This window comes from Phyllostomus discolor, chromosome 4 (assembly GCF_004126475.2).
Source record: "Phyllostomus discolor isolate MPI-MPIP mPhyDis1 chromosome 4, mPhyDis1.pri.v3, whole genome shotgun sequence".
Classification (NCBI taxonomy): domain Eukaryota; kingdom Metazoa; phylum Chordata; class Mammalia; order Chiroptera; family Phyllostomidae; genus Phyllostomus; species Phyllostomus discolor.
In genome coordinates, this window is record NC_040906.2 from 91,274,635 (window position 1) to 91,290,946 (window position 16,312).

The following is a 16,312-nucleotide window of genomic DNA, read 5'->3' on the forward strand; positions in this document are numbered from 1 at the left end:
GCTGGAACAGCCAATAAGGCCTCTCTCACATATCTGACATATGATGCTGGTAATCACTGAGGCACCTCCCTCCTCCCCTTTATGGACTCTCTTTGGCTGTACACTAGGCTAGCTTCTCTTCAGAATGGTGTTGAAAAAAAGTTAAAGGTGACAGGTATCTTAAAGGCTAGGCCTGGAATCAACTCTTTTCTTACGTTCTCTCTCAAAGCTATTCATAAGGCCAGTTCAGTTTCAGTAAAAGGTTAAACAACAATCTAATGAAAAGAATCACTTCTATTACCTCAACTAACTATAGGTTGCACCTTTATTTATATCTAAGTATAACACAATGTTTTTTTAATACTTAGTGTTGTTTATTTTTTAAGCTCAGTGAAAGAGATCTTTTGGACATGTTTGCTCAGATTTTTATCACCTATTAATATTGCGCATACAGCAAAAAGTGACATAAGATATTTCCAAAATTTCTTCACCATCAGAGTCTGACTTGAGAATCAGTATTTGTGTTTGTCCAGACAGTATCACCCTCTTTGTCATCAAGTGCACTGATGAGGCAGCATTTCTTAAACAGTACTCCATTATTTTGCTGGAATTTTTTTTCTGAGCTTCTAGCATGTACTCTTCAACTTTCGTGCTGATATTTTCTTGATTGAATAACATCCAGCTTAAATCAGTTATTAAATACATCAGCCTGTGTTGCTTTGCCTTTGCTTTTGAGACTCAGCAATTTCTCTTGCCTAGGGCTTCATTGCTTGGCCTATGTTAGATGGGCTTTTTGCTCATATCTAAGGGACAAATTTTTCACAGATTCATGCACTTGTGGGTTCCTTTCTTTCTGAAACCTCACAAAGCATTTGCTATTCATATTGCAAGATGTGGAATTGTGGCCATTTGCCAATGATGAGTAGTTGCTTTGCTTTTTTGTCCCATTACTTTGTTTCCAGGACATCTGCCTTTACCATAATTTTTATATCATAGTGAAATCTTTTCAAATATTTTTAAATGACAACTAAGCTCAATAAATTTAATGTCAACCATGCACATAACTCAATTGAACTGATGATAGTGATAACAAAGTTCATGCTTCTTCAGTTAAATGCAAATTTTGTCTTGAATGCTACCTGGTTGATAATGTCAAATGTCATAGGTTATAATGTACATCTCGATTTTAGAGATGTTTAAATATTTTAAAAAGTGGATCACCTCAGCTTCCACTGAAAGTGCCCCTGTCAGTTTTGTCTTCCAGTACTGGGGTTCACATTTTATGTGGGTTCACTGTGTCCAGCAGGATGAGGCTTGGCCCAAAGAGCCATAGAATAAAACTCAAGCTTAAATCTGGGCAAAGCCATGGAAATTCTGAAGTCAGAGTTCTTCCAGAAGTGGCAACTGGTAGAAGACAGAAACCTGTTGGTGGAAAAAAAATGTTTCAAGCATAGCGAACTTGCAAAACAAGAAGAGTAAGCAAATAATGAAAGATGTGGCAAAAAGATACAGGCAAAGAAGAGGACCAGAGCCATTAACTTAATTAAGTCCAGTATTAGAACTTGTACTGGTAGAGGAAAAATTACCCATGACTCTTTCAAGGCAAGAGGTTACCAGAAGATTGAAAGAGGAACACAAATATGACTATTTGGAGAAAATGATTACAATGCTTATTAATGTTTAAGGAAAATAGAGATCCTCACACCAGAAGTTAACGAGGAATTGAGGAATGATTTGAAAGGAGCTTTTGATATGATTGATCAGCAATGCCTCAAAATTGTGTGCGGTCAAAAATCTGGAGAGGAAGACACATAGAATGATTTGAAAGTTTATTGCATAGCATAGAAACAAGAAAAATAAATTACCTCAGAATAAATATAACCAAGGAGGTAAAATACCTGTACTCAGAAAACTACACAACACTGAAGAAAGAAATCAAGGAAGACACAAACAAATAGAAGCATGCATCATGCTCCTGGATTGGAAGAATTAACATCATCAAAATGGCCATACTACCCAAAGAAATGTATAGATTCAATGCAATCCCTATTAAAATACCAATGACATATCCCACAGATATAGAACAAATATTTCAGAAATTTATATGGAAACATAAATGGCTCTGAACAGCTGCAGCAATTTTTAAAAAGAAGAACAAAGTAGGACAGATCACAGTACCTGATATCAAACTATTGCAAGGCAACTGTAATCAAAACAGCATGGTACTGGCATAAGAACAGACAAATCGACCAATGGAATAGAAGAGAGAGCCCGAAAATAAACCCAAGTATCTATTGTCAATTAATATTTGACAAAGGGGAAAGAAGCATAAAATGGAGTAAAAATACCCTCTTCAACAAATGGTGTTGGAAAATCTGGACAGCTACATGCAAAAAAATGAAACTCGAGCACCAACTTAGACCATACACAAAAATAAATTTAAGGTGAATAAAGGACTTAAATATAAGTCATGACACCATAAAAGTCCTAGAGAAAAACATCAGCAGGAAAATCTCAGACATACCACGCAGCAGTATTTTCACCAACATGTCCCCTAGAGCAAGGGACATAAAGGAAAGAATAAACAAATGGGACCCCGTCAACTTAAAAAGCTTCTGCATGGCTAAAGAAAACAAGCATTAAAATCAAAAGGAACAACTATATGGGAAAACATATTTGTTAATGACACCTCAGACAAAGGTTTGATCTCCAAAGAACTCACACAACTCCACTCCAGGAAGACAAAAATTAAAAAATGGGCAAAAGATTTGAACAGACACTTCTCCAAGGAGGACATACAGAGGGCCCAGAGACATACAAAAAAATGTTCAGCATCACTAGCCATCAAAGAGATGCAAATTAAAGCCACAACAAGATACCACTTCATGCCCATGAGAATGGCCATCATCAACTTGTTTATGAATAAATTCACTTGAATAAATTCAACAAACAAGTGTTGGAGAGGATGTGGAGAAAAGGGAACCCTAGTGCACTGTTGGTGGGAATGCAGACTGGTGCAGCCATTGTGGAAAACAGTATGGAATTTCCTCAAAAATCTAAAAATGGAACTGCCTTTTGGCCCAGCAATTCTACTGCTGGGATTATACCCTAAGAACCCTGAGACAACAACCCAAAAGAACCTATGCACCCCAATGTTCATAGCAGCACAATTTATAATAGCCAAGTGCTGGAAGCAACCTAAGTGCCCATCAGTAAATGAGTGGATCAAAAAACTCTGGTACATTTATACAATGGAATATTATGCAGCAGAAAGAAAGAAGGAGCTCCTACCCTTTGGGACAGCATGGGTGGAACTGGAGAGCAATATGCTAAATGAAATAAGCCATGCAGTGAGGGAAAAATATCATATGATCTCACCTTTAACAGGAACATAATCAGCAAAAACAAAAAGTAAGCAAAATATAACCAGAGACATTAAAATTAAGAACAACCCGACAATAACCAGAGGGGAGGTGGGAGGGGATATGAGGAGGAGGGTTTTCAGGAACCACTATAAAGGACACATGGACAAAACCAAGGGGGTGGGTGGAAGCAAGGAATGGAGGTGGGTTTGGCTGGGATGAGGGGGAGTGGTGGGAGTAAAATATAAACAACTGTAATTGAACAACAATAAAATAATTTAATAAATAAATATTCATTGCATAGTAAAGGGAATCATCAACAAAACAAAAATATAATCCACTGAATAGGAGAATATATTGCCAGTGATACCCCTTTGATAAGGGGTTAATATCCCAAATTTATAAAGAATTTATAGAACTCAACACCAAAAAAACAAACAGTCCAATCAAAAAATGGACAAAGGACCTGAATAGACACTTCTCCAAGAGGACATACAGATGGCCAATAGGCATATGAAAAAAAATGCTCAGTGTCACTAATTATCAGGGAAATACAAATCAAAACTACAATGAGATATCACCTCATGTGTCAGAATGCCTATCATCGATAAATCAACAAACAATGGTTGGCAAGGATGTGGGAAGGGGAATACTCGAGCACTGCTGCTGGGAATGCACAGTGGTACAGCCACTGTGGAAAGCAGTATGGAGTTACCTCAACAACTTAGAAAATGGGACTGCCTTATGAGCCAATGATTCCACTTCTGGGAATTTATCCAAAAAAAAATCCTGAAACACTAATTTGAAAGAATGTATTCACCCCTATGTTTATTGTAGTGTTATTTATAATAGCCAACCTATGAAAACAGTGAGAGTGGTCCTCAGTAGATGAGTGGATAAAAAAGCTGTGCTACATTTCACACAATGGAATACTACTCACTTGCAAAAAAAATAATAATAATAAAGAAGGAAATTGTACCCTTTCGACAGAATGGATAGACCTGGAAAGTGTTACAAGAAGTGAAATAAATCAGTCAGAGAAAAACAAATACCATAGTATTTCACTTATATGTGAAATCTAATAAACAAAATAAGCTAACAAACAAAATAGAAATAGACTCATAGATACAGAGAACAGACTGACAGCTGTCAGAGGGGAGGGGAAGTTTTTACCCTGCCTACAAATAAATAAATATATAAAATTTATTGAGTTGGCTAAAATGTTTGTTTAGTTTTTTTTTTTCCTTACAATGGCTCTAGTAGTGCTTGGTTATCTTTAACTTCATTTGAAAGAATTTTGTTAGATTGTATTGTGACAACTGTCATATCTGCATGCATTTAATTAAAAACTTATCAAAACTGGTAACTTTTTGTGTAGCCATTTTAATATTGAAGATGGAAGAAGATGAATAACATTTTCAATGTATTATGCTTTAATATTTCAAGAAAGGTAAAAGTGCAACTGAAACACAAGAAAAGTCTTGTGCAGTATGTGGCAAAGGTGCTGTGACTGATTGAAAGTGTCAAGAGTGTTTGTGAAGTATCTTGGTACTACTGACATTTTGGGCAAATAATTCTTTGCTGTGGGGCTGTCTTATGCATTAAAAGATGTTTAGCAGCACTCCTTGCCTCTACCTACTAGAAGCCAATAGCAGGAGATAGCCGACACACTCAAAATATCCAAATCTATAAAGTTATTGGTGAAAATGAAAAATATGTCTTTTTTTAATGGAAAACACTAACAAACTTTTGGTCAAACCCAATATATAAAGCATTTATTGATTTTTTTCCAGGGTATCCAGTGATGAGCTAGAGACTGTCTGATAGATACATATATGTATAAAAGTTTGAAACATAATACTTATCTCAATAGATTCAACAAAAAATTTGTCCCAATGAAATAGATAACCATAACAAGTGGCACAGAATAATTTTTTTAATTAATAGCAAAATAATAAGGGCTGTAGAACTAGCAGGACATGTCTGAGCATGAAGGGATGTGAATGCTAGAGGCCATTCACAATACCTCTCCCTTATGTTACCTCTTTATACCATTTCCCATTTTGTAATTTCTGGTCTTTTTCTTACTTACGTAGAAAAAAAAGTTAATGTATTCAAAATATTAATACATTGTCAGTTACAAGTTTTTAAAAATATTTTAGTTTGTGTTATGTTTTTAAAATTTGTTCAGAAGTCTTTGACAATGTAGAAGTGTGCAGATAGCACACTAAAAATTTATCCATGTTTTTCTCTATGTTATGATTTTTGTGTTATTTTAGAAATATTGCTGGATATTCTTGCATGTCTTCTTAAAGTTTTTAGTTTTAGCTTTTTACATTTAGGTTTTTAATATGCCTGGAATTTTTTTAATATGGTGTGAGGTAAGGATTTAATTGTTTTTCACATGGCCAATTATCCCAGGGTAGTTTGTCAAAAGTCAATGCTTTCTCACTCCCAATTTGTAGGTGTATTCAATTTGGAAAGTATAGTTAATTGCATTAAACTCTGACTTTTTAAAGATAAAAATCTCCCTTGAGAATAAAAATTAATAATAAAATTTTATTATGTAAATACTGAAATAGCAATGGAACACACTCTAATCTGGAACTTTTTAAGGCTTTGATTTTAGAAATAGGTTAAAGTTTGGAACGTTCTCTAAAAGGAAAAAATGCACAAACATATTAAAAATGTTGCATGTCATTTCAAGAGTTTTCAGGCCACTTGAAGCTCATCCACAGGCCCCTTTCCCTTAAATTTAGAGTGAGGAATTGAGGGAATGGTGGCACATTGCTGAAAACTAACAGGTTCTCTGTCAGTGCTAGATGGATAACCACATCCCCTATGGCTCTACTCTATCCCATTCCACATATATACTTACAGCTGAGCCATTAAAGCAGAACAAAGAAAGACCACAAATTTGTTTACATGGTCAAAATAATCAAAGCAATTGATTTCAAACCATCTAAAACAGTCACATAGATTTATACCTAATGTAAATTTACCTGACTGTTAATTGTAGATGACAGATGGAACTGTATAGTTGTAAAAAACAAATTAGATTTGAGAGAAGGAATTAACTTAATTTGTTTATTAGGTTCAGTTCCCCATTTAGCCAGGAAACTTCTAATGGTAGATTATTTATAGATTGATTTATGGCTTTGGCACCCTATAAATAATCACTGAAAGACCTAATTTGTTTGTTGTATGCAAATTACCTAGGTGAGCTTATTAAAGATAAGGTTTGACTGGTATCAAATGTAATTTGGAACGAGTCAAAAAGGATTAGGGTGCCTTGTGATTGATTGAGCCAGAAAGTTGAAAGTCAGTAACTAGGCAGATTGATGTGCTCAGCAAGGCATTTTGAATCAAGAACCATCATACACAATATAGAAAACTTAGTTAATAAATTAACCAAGAAAGGAATGTTTTGACTTTCAAAGGATAAAATGATAGAAACCTTATGCTGGATATTAGAGAAATTTTGGATTAATGGTATTTTCCATTTGTAAATGTTAAAAGAAAAATTAAAGGCCATGAAAATGAACCTAATTGGTCAATGATTAAGGATTGATGCTTATGACAAATCTATTGGTGAATTTGGTATTATCAGTCTAGATATTTCTCTAGCTTCATCAGCTAAAGGAAAGGGTCAGAATAGTCAGCCCTTGGCTTAGCCCAAACTACCAAACACACAAAGCTCTATCCAGTTCCCATCCAAGCTGGATTGATATGAAACTGTATCCTGATAAGGCTTGGCCTCCATGACCTCTGAAATAGTTTCCAATTATTCCAGTGAATTTGGGTCACTGAAATAATGAAGCTACATTCTCTAGGGAAGTGGTTTTGTGGACTTGAAAACCCTCTTTTTCTGAGCCATTCACTAGGCTTGCTCTTGGGCAAGAAGCCTCTGCATCTTCTATGTGACTGGGTGGCTCAAATATCATCCCTTCCATAGGAATATACCATTTTTGCATTACACCAATCTTTGGTTCTTTGCCTCATTTCAATTTTGTTATTCTAAACATTCTACTCAATCAGGGAATGGCTCTCAGAATTCCTTTCTTTCCCTCTCACAGTATTCTCTCTCCTCCAGCCCTACTCTTTATTTTTCTCCTGCCTTTCCAGAACTCTCCCCTCTACTGCCTTTCACCACCAATGCTCAGTAGTCTTCTTGCTGTACAGTTTCACTGGACCACTCTACTCAAGCCTTTTGTTTTTTACTTTGAGGTCTTTGTTGGACATTAGCAGGAATAGTGGTGCTAATAGTAGTGGTTGTTGTATAGTAGTAGTAGTATCAACATTTGTTATTCTTATGGAAGTGCAGCAGTAGTAACATCATACTTTTCTAAAAGCTGTCAACACACTTTTCATTGCTATCCTTTTGATCATTCTGAAAATAACTCACAAATATTAGAGGGTTAGTCATCAATTATTGAGCTAACTTTATTGAGAGCAAATTAAGTCACTGGAAAACCAAGAGAAAAACAACCTGAGGCCCTCAACCTGAAAGAGCTTCTAGAGAGCTCATTAAAAAGCCAAATAAAGTTCTGGCCAAGATGGAAGCATAGGTAGAAATGCTTCACTTTCTCACACAACCAAAACAAGGATAACAACCAATTTTAAAACAATAAAAAAACAGAAGTGCCAGAAAAATCAAACTGCGTGTAACTCCAACAACCAAGGAGTTAAAGAAATATTCACCTACAATGACAGAAGAGGCAGAGATGGGAAATGGGAAGCCAAGCAAGAGGATGTGTGGCAAGTTAGCAGATGAAGGGTGAGGTTGGGCTGGCTGAACATGAAACTAAAGCCTCAAAACTACCTGTAGAATACTACAGGGTTTTCAATGGTGAGAGAAACTCCCAGTCTTACCCGAGACAGTCTGTTGGAAAGTGGGGCTAGAGCAGAGCAAGCAAGCTGCATTATTCCCTCTCTGGCCCCTCCCCCACAGAGTGTCACAATGCAGCAAAGAGGGTTGCCCTGCCCTGTCAAATACCTAAGGTTCTGCCCCCTTACAATATGAGAGGTGCACTGAGACAAAGAAATATGGCCCAAATGAAAAAACAGATCAAAACTCCAGAAAAAAAAAGAGCTAAGAGACAAAGAAATAGACAGCACATCTGATGCAGAGTTCAAAACCCTGGTAATCAGGATGCTCACAGAACTGATTGAGCTCAGTCACAAAATGAAGGAAGGAATGAAGGCTACCCATAGTTAAATAAAGCAAAATATACATGGAACCAACAGTGAAGGGAAGGAAATCAGGACTCAAATCAACAGTTTGAAGAAAGAAGAAACAAACATTCAAGTGGCACAGAATGAAGAAACAAGAATTCAAAAACATCAGGAGAGGCTTAGAAACCTATGGGACAACTTTAAATGCTCTAGCATCTGAATCACAGGGGTGCTAGAAGGAGAAGAACAGGAGCAAGAAATTGAAAACTTGTTTGAAAACATAATGAAGGGCCCTGGCTGGTGTAGCTCAATGGATTGAATACAGGTCTGCAAAGCAAAAGGTCACTGGTTCAACTCCCAAGTCAAGGCACATGCCTGGGTTGTGGGCCAGGTCCCCTGTAAGGGGCATGTGAGAGGCAACCATATATTGATGTTTCTCTCTCTCTCTTTCTCTCTCCTTTACCCTCTCTCTAAAAGTAAATAAATAAATAAATTTAAAAACAAATAATGAAGGAAAACTTTCCCAATCTGGAGAGGGAAATAAAATTCCAGGAAGTTCAGGAAGCTCAGAGAGTCCCTAAGAGGTTGGACCCAAGGAAGCACACACAGAGGCACATCATATTATATTACACAAGATTAAAGATAAAAACAGAATCTTAAAAGCAGCAAGAGGAAAGGAGACGGCTACCTACAAAGAAGTGCCCATAAGACTATCAGCTGATTTCTCAAAAGAAACCATACAGGCAAGATGGGGCTGGAAAGAAATATTTGAAGTCATGAAAGGCAAGGACCTACATCCAAGGTTACTCTATCCAGCAAAGCTATCATTTATAATGCAAGGGCAGATAAAGTGCTTCCCAGATAAAGTCAAGTTCAAGGAGTTCATCATCACCATGCCCTTATTATATGACATGTTAAAGGGATTTATCTCGGACACTGAAGGAGATCAAAAACTATGGACAATATAATGAAAACAAACTCATAACTACTAACAAGTGAACCTAAAGAAAAAAAACTAAGCAAACAACTAGAACAGGAACAGAACTAGAGAAAAGGACATCACATGGAAGGTTTTCCATGGGGATGGGAAGGGGAAGAATGAGGGGGAAGGCACAGGGAATTAGAAGAATAATTGGTAGGCATAAAATAGATGGTAGGAGGTTAAGAATAGTATAGGAAATGGAGCGGCCAAAGAACTTATTTGTACAGCCAATGGACATGAGCTGGGAGAGGGGAATGTTGGAGGGTGGGGGGAGTGCAGGGTGGAAGGGGAGAAAAGGGGAGAAAAAACTGCGAAAATTGTAGTAGCATAATCAATAAAATATACTTTAAAAAAGCCAAATACATGAGCAGACTTTAGTACTGTAAAATTTTAGAAAAAGTATAGGCATTGCTCTGGGGTGGTCAGAGGAGGCTTCTAAGAGGTGGTACAGCTCTGCAAGCCATTGGAGAGCCATGGAACTGGCATTCTTGATAATGGAGACACAGTGAGAAAAGGCACAGATATGGGGGAGGAGCAGATAAAATGGAGAAGATAAACAAAAAATCCAGCTTAATCATTACTAGAAATTACAAAAAGTATGATATGAAAATTAGTTTGTTCCTCAAATGAAAGTGAAAACATACCAATCAAGGATATGTGTGACAAAGAGAAAGGAATCATAAGAGGAAATTCATAGCATTACAGGCTTATTTGAAACAAACAAACAAAAAAAAAACAAGTTCAAATGAACAATCTAACTTTACATGTAAAGGATCATGAGAAAGAACAAGAAACAAAGCCCAAAGTGAGTAGAGAAACAGAATAATAAAGAACAGAAAATAAATAAATGAAATAGGCCCAAAAAGTTATACAAAAGATCAATGAACCCAGGAGTGGTTCTTTTGAAAGATAAACAAGATTGACAAATGTTTAACCAGACTCATCAAGAAAAAAAGAGAGAGGCCCTGACTGGTGTAGCTCAGTGGATTGAGCGTGGGCCTGTGAAGCAAAGGGTCACCAGTTCTTTCCCAGTTAAGGCATGTGCCTGGGTTGCAGGCCAGGTCCCATGTAGGGGGTGCACAATAGACAACCACACATTGATATGTCTATCTCTCCCTCTCTTTCTCCCTCCCTCCCTCTCTCTCTAAAATAAATTAATTAATTCTTTAAAAAAAAGAAAACAGAGAGAGGACCCAAATAAATAAAATCAGAAATGAAAGAGAAAAATAACAACTGACACCAAAGAAATACAAAGGATTATAAGAAAATATTATGAATAACTATATACTAACAAACTGGACAACTGGAAAAAATGGATAAATTCATAGCAACAAAATATCCCAAAATTAAATCAGGAAGAATCAGAGAATCTGAATAGACAGATTACTGCTAGGGAAACAAGCAGTAATCAAAAATCTCCCAGCAAACAAAAGCCCTGAATCAAATGACTTCATGTGTGAATTTTACCAAACATTCTGAGAACACCTTTTTTTCTCAAATTATTTCAAAAAATTTAAGAGGAGGGAAGACTCCCAAGCTTATTTTACAAAGGCAGCATTATCATAATTCCAAAATCAGATAAAGACACTACAAAGAAAGAAAATTATAGGCTAATATCCCTGATGAACATACATGCTAAAGTCCTCAACAAAATATTAGCAAACTGAATACAGCAATGCATCAAAAAGATCATACACCATGAACAAGTGTAATTTATTCCGGGAATGCAAGGTTGGTACAACATTCACAAATCAATCAATGTGATTCACCACATAGACACAATGAAGAATAAAAACCACATGATCATATCAATAGATGTAGAAAAAGCATTTGATAAAATCTAATACCCATTTGTAATAAAAACTCTCAACAAAGGGGTAGGAATGGAGGAATATATCTTAGCATAATAAAGGCCATATATGACAAACCCACTGCCAGCTTCATACGCAATGGGCAAAAACTACAAGCCTTCCCCTTAAGATTGGAACAAGACAAGGATGTCTCTTTCACCCCTCTTATTCAATGTAGTACTGGAAGTCCTAGCCACAACAATAAGACAAGAAAAAGGAAATTAAATCATCCAAATTGGAAAGAAAGAAGTAAAACTACTAGAACCAATAAATGAATTCAGCAGTGTAGCAGGATACAAAATTAGTATCCAGAAATCAGTTGCATTTTTATATGCCAATAATGAACTAACAGAAAGGGAAATTTTTAAAAATCCCATTTATAATTGCTTCAAAAAGAATAAAACACCTAGGAATAAACCTAACCAAGGATGTAAAAGCCCAAGGATTTATAAGACACTGAGGAAAGAAACTGAACAAGATACAAATAAGTGTAAGCACATACTGTATTTGTGGATAAGAATTAACATCATTAAAATGTCCATACTACCCAATGCAATTCCTATCAAGATTCCAATAACATATTTCACAGAATTAGAACAAATATTTTAAAAATTTATATAGAACCACAAAAGGCCCTGAATAGCTACAGCAATCCTGAGAAAGAAGAACAACATTGGAAGAATCATGCTACCTGATATCAAACTGTACTTTAAGGCTAGAGTAATCAAAACAGCATGGTACTGGCATAAAAACAGACACATTGATCAATGGAACAGAGCAGAGAGCCCAGAAATAAACCCACACCTTTACAGTCAATTAATATTTGACAGAATAAGCAAGCACATACAATGGGCTAAACTTAGTTTATTCAAAAAATTGTGTTGGGAAAACTGGACAGATACATATAGAAAAATAAAACTAGACCACCTTCTTATACCACACACAAGAATAAATGTTAAATTAATTACAGACTTAAGTCTTAGACCCCAAACTATAAAAATCCTAGAAGAAAACATAGTAAAATCTTAGACATAGCTTGCAACATTTTGTCATATATATCTCCCCAGGCAAAAGACACAAAAGAAAAAATAAACAAATGGGACTACATCAAGCCAAAAACCTTTTGCACAGCAAAGGAAAACATCAACAAAATAAAAGCACAACCCAGAGAATGAAAGAACATATTTACAAATACATATGACAAGGGGTTAATATTTAAAATTTATAAAGAACTCACAAAACTCAACAATAAAAAATAACCTGATTAAAAAATGGACAAAGGGCCTGAATAGACACTTCTCCTGAGAGAAAACACAGATGGCCAATAGGAAGATGTTCAATGTCACTAATCATCAGACAAATGCAAATTGAAACCACAATGACCTACCATCTCACACCTGACAAAAGGATATCACCAATAAATCAACAAACAAGTGCTAGTCAGGATGTGGAGTAAGGGGAACCCTTTTGCAGTTTTGGTGGGAATGCAGATTGGTACAGCCACTGTGGAAAGCAGTATAAAGATACCTGAAAAAATTAAAAATGTATCTGTGTTTTGACACAATAATCCCACTTCTGGGATTATATCCAAAGGAACCCAAAACACTAGTTCAAAAGAACATATGCATTCCTATGTTCATTGCAGCATTATTTACAATTGCCAAGATATGGAAGCAGCCCAAGTGTCCATCAGTAGATGAGTGGATAAAACAACTATGGGACATCTAAACAATGTCCCATAGTTGGAATGTTACTCAGCCATAAAAAAATATATATAAAAAAGAAAATCTTACCTTTTAAGACAGTATGGATGAATGTGGAAAACATTATGCTAAGTGAAATAAGCCAGTCAGAGAAAGAGAAATACCATATGATTTCACTCCTATTTGGAATCTAATAAACAAACTGAGCTAACAAGCAAAATAGAGACAGACTCATATGTAGAGATCAGGATGACAGCTAAGAGACAGGGGGTGTTGAGGGGTGAAGAAATTTAACAAAAAGGAAAAAAGACTTATGGACATGAACAACAGTGTGATAACTGCAGAAGGGCTGGGGATATAAGGGGACTAAATGTTAATGGGAAAAATATAACAGAAAAAGAAGAGAAGAGAGAGAGAGAACAGAAAGAGGTGGAAGAGAAAGAACAAGAAAGAGAAAAAGAAAGAAAGAAGGAAGGGAAGGAAGGAAAGGAAGGAAGGGAAGTAAAGGAAAGGAAGGTAGGAAGGAGAAGGAAGGAATGGAAGGAAGGAAAGGAGGAAAGATAAGGATAACTCAAAGAAAGCAAAGAATAGACAGAAGACAATGCCTAACTTAAAACGAAAGAAGGAAGAAAAAGAATGCCGTCCTTCACCTAATACTTGCATACTTACTGAATGCAGGTCGTACTGTCTTTCTCTGTTTCTGCTTTCTTTTATGCTTTTCTTTCTTTTTCTTTTCACCTCCCTTTCTGTTCCTTCCTTCTTCTTTTTGTCTTGCGCTACACTAGTTTGTTTCTAATAAAGTCACAATTATATACAAAACAATTTGGTTGTGTAGTAAATGCTATTATTTGGGACTTAATGATTTTTCAACTCAAAGACTCAGATATTTATTTCTAGAAAAATTATCCAACTCTACCTCGTTCACTTTATATTCTTGTCCTAGTATTCTCATTGGAGCAGTATTGGATCTTCATAGTATAGCCCCTGTGTCTTCAAACTTCTTCCTGTCTCTTTAGCTATTATGCTATATTTTAAGTGATTTCTCAGGTCTGGCTTCAAATTCACAAATTCTTTGTGTGCGTGTGTGTGTGTGTGTGTGTGTGTGTGTGAGCTATATATAATATACTGTTTAATATATCCACCAAAAGTTTTTTTTAATTTTAATTACTTTCTTTCTCATTTCTAGAACTTCACTTTTCTTGTTCAACTATTTTACTTTTTTATAGCATTCCATTATTACTTTACAGATGTAATCCTTTTTTAATCTTTTAAACATAATTTTAAAGTTCCTTTCATCTTTCTTATTGCCTATCATGTTGGCCTGTGATCTTCTTTCACCACTGTTTGTACTACAACTTGTATATTGTATTTCCTTGTGTGCTGTGTAATTCTCCTCCATCAGTTCATCAACATGAGTTATCTTCTGGGGGTGAAGGGGTGTCATGTGTTCCCAGACTTATGCTGGCAGACCTGTGGAATGGTTTCATTGTTGATTAGCCCAGAGATCTAAAGATTTATCATTTTTAGGCCAGTTGTAATGTTTATTTTTAAGTTCAAGGACCTTCAGGATTTTTAGTTAGGATGAGAATTAGGCCCCTGTGTATATAAATTATTAATGTATGTTTGACACTTGAAGACTTTCTGATGTTTTTTAGCTTTCCTACTTCCACAGGGCAGCAACCTGAATTCTATCCCTGAATGGTTCCTATTTTAGTCACCATAGCAGTATGCCTTTAAAAACAACAACAAGCGAAATCCTGTATTGGCAAATAGGTTTTGTCTCCATGCTCATTCCTCAATGCTCACTGGGGCTTTACTTCAATGCTCATTAAGGCGCTGTACTGGCTGCCTGGACCCTAAGCAATGCCTGCCATTGGTTAGAAAGAATACTGAGATTGGGAGTTCCAGCCAAGATGGAGGCATAGGTACAAACGCTTCACTTCCTCACACAACCAAAAGGAGGATAACAAGCAATCTAAAAACAATAAACAATCAGAAGTACCAGAAAATCAAACTGCTTGGAATTCTGACAACCAAGGAATTAAAGAAAAAACCAACCAGATCAACCAGACCAGTGAACTGAAACAAAGAAAAATGGCCCAACAGAGCAAAACTCCAGAAAAGGAGCTAAGCAATAAGGAGATAGCCAACCTATCTGATGGAGAGTTCAAAACACTGGTAATCAAAATGCTCACAGAACTGATTGAGCTCGGTAGCAAAATGAAAGAACAAATGAAGGATACCCAAAGTGAAATAAAGCAAAATATTCAGGAAACCAACAGTGACAGGAAGGAAACCAGGACACATATCAACAATTTGGAACAAAAGGAAGAAATAAACATCCAACCCAAACAGAATGAAGATCAAAGAATTCATAAAAATGGAGAGCGGCTTAGAATTTTGGGACAACATTAAACACTTCAATATCCAAATTATAGGGGTGTCAGAATGAGAAGAACAAGAGCAAGAAGTTGAAAACTTATTTGAACAAATAAGGAAGGGAAACTTCCCCAATCTGGCAAAGGAAATAGTCTTCCAAGAAGTACAGAAAGCCCAGAGAGGAACACACCAAGGCACATCATCATTAAATTACCCAAGATTAAAGATAATGAGGGAATCTTAAAAGCAGCAAAAGGAAAGAAGAGAGTTACCTACAAAGGAATGCCCATGAGACTATAAGCTGATTCCTCCAAAGAAACCTTGCAGGCAAGAAGAGGCTAGGAAGAAGTATTTGAAGTCATGAAAGGCAAGGGCCTACATCCAAGATTACTCTATCCAGCAAAGCTATCATTTAGAATGGAAGGGCAGATAAAGTGCTTCCCAGATAAGGTCAAGTTAAAGGAGTTTATCATCACCAAGCCCTTATTACATGACATGTTAAAGGGACTTACTAAGAAACAGAAGAATATCAAAAACTATGAATAGTAAAATGACAACAAACTCACAACTATCAATAACTGAACCTAAAAAAAAGAAAAACAATGAAAATAAAAACTAAGCAAACAACTAGAACAAACACAGAATTAGAGAAATAGATATCACATGGAGGGTTTTCAGTGGTGGGGGGAGAGGAATAGTGGGGGAAGGTACAGGGAATAAGAAGTATAATTAGTACTAGGCATAAAATAGAGGAGGAGAGGTCAAAATGGTATAGGAAACAGAATTCAAATAACTCATTTGTACAACCCATGGAAATGAACTAAGGGGGTAAGAAAGCTGGAGGGTTGGTGTGTGCATGGCAGAAGGGGGATGAAGGTGGAA